The sequence below is a fragment of the Mesoplodon bidens genome (assembly GCF_964165515.1).
Source record: "Mesoplodon bidens genome assembly, chromosome: X".
NCBI classification, from domain to species: Eukaryota; Metazoa; Chordata; class Mammalia; order Artiodactyla; family Ziphiidae; genus Mesoplodon; species Mesoplodon bidens.
In genome coordinates this window covers 90263768-90270150 of record NC_138163.1, presented here as the reverse complement: position 1 = coordinate 90270150, position 6383 = coordinate 90263768, and the positions used below count along the sequence as shown (strand labels likewise).

Here is a 6383-nt window from a genome sequence, read left to right as displayed (position 1 = left end):
ATATAGAAAGCAAACTTGTGGTGACCCAAGGGGAGAAGAAAGGAGAAAGGGACAAATTAGGGGTATGGGATTACAAGAGATAGACTACTATGTCTAAAATAGATAAGCAACTGGATATGCTGTATAGCAAAGGAAATATAGCCATTATCTTTTAATAACCTATAATGGAGTATAATCTGCAAATATACTGAATCATTATGATGGAGAACTGAAATGACCATAATACTGTAAATACTATATTTCAATTAAAAACAATAGCAGAACCTAGCCAACCAGTCAGGAATAGCATGGGAGCATTTAGCTCCAAATACAGAAGACAAAGAGGAAATCCAAACTGGCACCTGTGACTGCGTGTCCTTCCCACATCAAGGGGATCCATGAAGTGATTCAGAAGTGCCATTGTCTTGATATTGCAAGTCACAGGAAGGAAGAGGGATGTTGCTGGGGTTTCTGCTTCAGATTCGTGACCCATCTTACTCTTAGGAAGATGAGGAATCACATCTCCTTCACTTCACATTCAATTGAAATAAGACACTGGGATTTCTGGGACAATGCTCTCATGCATTCTGTAGCAGGGTAACTGAGGACATGGGAAAAGACATGACCCAAGAGTTGGTTCACCTAACAAGCTGGGTGCGTGAGAATGTTTCAGGACTGCAAGCAGTACTGATTGTTCTGGGCACTGATCCATGCATGTCCTTGGTATAATTGGGAACATAAGAAAGTAAGGAGGTGCATTGCTTAGATGTTCAAGGATGACACAGCCTGTGAAAGAACCTTTTTGTTTTGGATAAAACTTAAATAAATATGCTATAGTGGACTGAGGGCTTTCCTGTTTTGCCTGAGTGAGCTGCAGCCCTCTACCACTGTGCTTTAATGCATACATCTCGTGTGTTGGACTCATTTTCGTCCCTGACTGAACAACTACAACACATTCCTACCCACATTCTCTGGAACTTGGTCTCCCAATCAAAGATATCTAAGGAAGCCTGCTATTATTGAAGGCTTTAGGATGGGGTATGTCACCTTTCAATGGGTCAAACAAAGATAACTGCTAAGTTCACATTTTTCAGTCAAGAAAACCAAGTAATATCTGGTACATGAAATGGGAGTGAAAGAGAGGAAAGAGGATTAGCACAAAGGATATATTTCTTTTTGCTTTTGTTTTTTGTTTTTTGTTTTCAATCAAATATTTCTGGACACAGCACAGGCATGTCTCTATTGTGTCTTAGGTGATACCCTTTGACTCCTGTTGGGCTGTTGGAGTTGCCCTTAAATATGCCTAAATCCTGGAGAAGCTGGGAAACAGCAGAAAGTTCCTGCTGTCCGTTAAATATACTCACCCCCAGATATGTACTTCTGTGACCAGCCTCTGTAACTTACATTTATTCCCCGCTCCACCCCCAGCCAGCAATCACCAGGTCAACTCCACTTAATGGATCCTGTCAGGCACCCTTGTGAGCAGGGAAAATTCAAGATCCCTTAGCCAGGTCCTTTATGGCCTCCATTCTCCCAAAGTGAAGGCTCCATGGCCAGGCTGACCAATCCAATGTCTCCTGATGCGTATACCTCACACAGCAGGAAGAAGCCTATGAACCCAACCTTGCATATACAGAAGACATTTCCCCTCACCATATCCATGCCTGTTATCTTGGCATAAAATGGCATCCTGGAGGGATCTGCATTATTTCCTAATAATAGCAGGTTTAGTCTCACTTCAAGTCTTCCCCCATTATCTCTTGGTGCTGTGCGTCAGTATAAATTCTTATGCTTAGCAATTTTTGCTGCACTCTGCTAGTCTCTGAAGAAGTCAGCTGGTACAGTGGGAAGTGCACTGGGCTAGGAGTCTGGAGGGACAACTTCTAGCTGTATGGTGACATGACTTTATCAAATCTGAACTCCGTGGTGATTGCTAGATATAATTTTAAATTCAAGTGTCCAAGTAGTGCTTCCTTTAGCCTGGAACTAACCCTGCCACAATCTAGGTCACCTGTGTTTCCTCTCACATCCTGTGCTAATTCTACCAGAGCACTCACTCCATTGTGTAGCCATTGCCAGTTTTGTTTCCCTTTCCACTAGGCCGTGGGCTCCTTGAGAGAAAGGACCATCTTCATCATGATGCAACTCCTAGTGCCTGACGGTGTCGGGCACAAGTGGGCACTCAAATATTTTCTGAATGAGGAATCTCTGCTGTTTCTACTTGAATTGATTGAGGATATTTAGCCATAAGTAATGACTGAATACTGACTCTCCAAATACCTTATGCTAGCTTATAATGTGGTATAAAATGCTTCAACATTTAAATGGGAAAACTATTTTGATCCTGCTCCTTATATTCCAATTTCCTTAATCTGTAAAATGAGGCTTTAAAGACCCCTGTTGGTTTCAAATTTATTGATTGCTCATTTTCCCCACCTCCACCCCCAAACCCAACTCCTGCCTCCCATCCGTCAACCCCACCATATGTTCAAATAAAGACCAGGATGGGGATGACATTCTCAGTCAGAACTTCTGTTTGATAGGAAAGGCCTGAGGTAGGCTGAACTGCACCTGCTAAGCCTTCCAGAAATCCTCCACAGGACCCCTGGATGAACTCAACCAGGAAACACAGATGAAAACTATAGACTAGATGTTTCTATTCAGCTCCAGAGGTATGCACAGCAAAAATTATACCTGCTTCCACACTCACTTTCTTTTATTTTTTAATTAATTAATTTATTTATTTATTCTTTTTTTCCCTCAGTTTTTTCCCCAGATTTATTGAAATATAACTGACATATAACTTAGTGTAAGTTTAATATGTACACTGTGATAATGTTATACAGTATATATTGTAAAACGTTACCCACAAAAAGGTTAATTAACACATCTTTCACCTCACATAATTAGCATTTTGTTGTTTTTATGGTGAGAACATTAATGCTCTACTCTCATAGCAACTTTCAAGTATACAATACAGTATTGTTAACTATAGTCTTCATGCTGTACATTAGTTCCCCAGAACTTACTCAAATTACAACTGAAAGTTCGTACCCCTTGACCACCATCTCTCATTTCCACCACCCATCCCTGCCCCTCATGTCCATTTTCTTTTGTATACTTAAATGATGTTAGATTGAATCCATTAAAAGAAAAAAAAAGCCTCACAGAGAGGCAAATTCTGTTTCCAGAGAGCCACATTTCTTACGTGTCATGGTGTTGTCCTCAGTTTTTTGCAATTTGCCTCGTAGAGTACTACCTATGCAGTAAGTGTGGGTAGTTGGGCCCATCCTCCCGATTTATTGCTCAAATTCCAGGGCAGGGAAAGAGGATGAAAATAAAAGAGATGTGGATACTTCTTTCTTCATGTATTCTTATCCTTTAAAATACCCGAAGATGTTCAACCTGTGAGTCCAGAATTAGACTTAAATTCATGGATTGTAAACAGAACAATATGTAGGATCTTTGCTAAAACTCATTCTAAAAAAAGATTGAAAGGGCAGTCTCAATACAATTATGGGCTAGTAGGCTTTAAAAAAATTTCAGAAAACAGTGAAAACAGATAAAAACAACATGAAATGTTTTATTGAGAAAATGACCATGCAGGTGAGTAATATCACAACAGCAATGTCAGTACATCTTCAGTATCAGATAATCTTCGTTTTTGTGTTAAAAATAAAAAATATAATTTTAAAAATTACTTCAACTCATTCACCTGGGGATGCAGAATAATAGTTGTGGTCCTGGTCAGATTTTAAAAAGAATAGATTCAGAGGTGTGAGAGTATGTGTGTGTGTGTGTGTGTGTACAGAAACTACCAAGGCAGATGGTATGAGGGAATTTAGAAATACATAGGTCTTGTAATTTATCCTTCCTCAAACCCTGGGAAAGGGGCATGTATTTTTCTCAGGGCACAAATCTACCAGTCAGTGTGGATGTTTGGACTGTGTTGCAACAAAGGGCATTATCTCCTCAAGGGGACATCACCTGCAGCCCAGGCCAGGGAGTCCCGGGGGAGGGAGCTGAGCTATTACTCACCCCATGTGGCAGAGGGGGCATCCATGACCAGGGAGTTCTCCTCCTAAGGGGTGGTGCTCTTCTTGTACACAGCAACAAAGGCAGGTGTTTCAGTAGGGCTCTTCTTGATCTTGCCCTCTCTTCTCTCTAGATCCTGGCCCTGGATGCCAGGCACCTGCTGTGCGTGGCAGTGAGGGTTATTGTGGCGGCGGGATCCAGAGCTTGGAGGAGGCCTCTGTTGCAGATCGCCGCCGGTGTTGCGCCCGCTCTCCCTGTGTTCTGCCTCCAGCTCCGCAGAGATGCCCGGTGAGGTTCTTGGACAAAGAGTGGTGCCTAGGCCCCTAGAGCGGCTGAGCAGATAGCTGGGGCCCCGGCGCCACCGCCGCATGCCCTCGGGCCTTGTGGTCTGCGTGGACCCTGGAAGGAGGTTGGGCCGTTGGTCACTGGTGGTAGCCAGAATCAATGGGCAGCGGGTCAAGGCTGGGGCCCTGCAGCAGGGCAGGAAGCGCCGAGGACTTTGGTCTTGGAGGTGGCCAGGCAGACGGCACCTCAAGCCCTGGACCGCGGTCAAGCCTTCACCACTGCCCTCAACTTCATCAACGTCATGCTCAGCACCCTTGGGACCACGTAGTGGCGGCGCTCGGCCGTGGATAAAGAATCCCCAGAGGAAGTGGAGGCTGTTGGCAGCATAGTGGCTTCCCTCCACTGAGGCGCCTGCTCACGTTAGCGGCCTTGGTGCCCCGCTCACCCTGCACCATGTGGAACTCGACAGTCTTGCTGTCACCCACATCGTGTTTGAACTTGTGAGGGTTCTTCCGGGGCATGGCCATCTGGTGAATGAACACACATTCCTGGGTATCATGCCTACTGATGAAATCTTACCCATTCTTCACGTTCAACCACTTGACGGAGCCTCGCACCCTCTTAGCGATGACTTTCTTGGGCAACTTTCCCGTGGCGCCCACCACGATGGCCTTGGGGATCGCATCCATGCTGAGGCTGGTGGAACCTAGGGCTTGGGGCAGATCTCCGCCTCCCTAGGATCCCATGTGTTGCTGCGAGGCTTGAGCGGAGACAGAAGCAGCCACCTCTGTGAGGGGGGCCTCTCCCTCACTCATGAGCCCTGCCTTGCTCTCCTTTCTCAGAGAATCTGAGGGAAATTTGGCCCTCTGACACTGGAAGGTGGGGGAGGGTGCTGGAGGCAGAAGCCTCTCCAAGAGTGCTGTGGGTCAGGGCCTAGGGCTCTCTGGCTTCACTCTGAGACTCTTGGAGAAGCCTGTGGTGTCTCCTGGGGCAAGGGGATGCAGACCAAACAATGGCTACAGCAGTGATGTCTCACTGTTGAGGAGGCGGGGCGTTCCTAGAGGGGGCTCGTGCTGGGGGGCAAGGCAAATGCACTCCTCCCCATGCTCCTGCCACCACGTCACAGTACCTTGTGGTTTCTGGTGGAGAGAAGGCACACTTGAAGCTCTAGGGAGTGGTCTTGAACACCCTCTTACCTGCTTGAGTGGATGTGAGGAAAGGACCCACCTTCCATCCCTCTTCCTTGGTTGGGGAGATTCACAGCCTCCTCAGGACACTCTCCCAATATTCTGTCACAAAACCGTGGTCCTATTCCAACCCCTGGTGTGCCCTCTATAGGGGTCAGGCATTTTGTGTAACTTGAGGCAAAATGACAACCGCATGATGTTAAGACACAGGCAAAGAAGACTGCTGTGGTGTTTGCTTGTTTGTTTTGGTTTTGTTTTCTGGCAAGGGAGCAAACGAAGGCTGCCAGGGCTAGAATGCTAGTACTGAGAGGACACTAAATTCGTGCAGGTTTATCCAGACTAGTGTTAAGATTGCGTTTACCTAAAACCAATATACTGTCAGGTATTGCCCCCACAAAAATGGGTTTATTCCGGATCAACAAAGAATTGCAATTCAGGGATTGCAACCATGGTGAGCCACGTGCAAATCGCCCCAACAGGGAGAGAATAACTCTTTCAAAGAGAGGAAGAGGAAGGTAGGAAATCTATAGTAAACAAAGTGTCCATTGGAAGCTGAGAGTTGGAAGTGTGGTGGCTTTTCATTGGCTGAGTCCTGACAGTCTCTCATTGGCTGAGCTCTTGTCATGCAAGAAGAGGAAGTCTTTCTTCTTCTTGGGCTCTGTTGTCGTCATACGGTGTGAGAGCTCACCCTCCTAGCCTCCCGACTGTATATTAATTGAAGTTTCTCTTTATTAATTTTTACACTCCTCCCCTTTGATCAAGATCTTTCTCTGAAAGCATCACTGATCAACAGTCCGATTTTCTTGTTTCAGCAGCTTTTTGTCCCTCAGTGCCAGGAAGGAACTTTCCTGGGTGTAGTGTCACATGTTAGGGTGAAAGTGCACAGTTTGGAAAACA

General features: G+C 45.6%; 1 pseudogene across 1 annotated transcript; it reads right to left on the bottom strand.

Annotated features, from left to right (window-relative positions):
* Window positions 1-4060: 4060 nt before the first annotated feature.
* LOC308609408 (Y-box-binding protein 3-like) lies at window positions 4061-5114 on the bottom strand (annotated as a pseudogene). Its single transcript has one exon. The product of its transcript is annotated as a Y-box-binding protein 3-like (transcript).
* Window positions 5115-6383: the final 1269 nt, after the last annotated feature.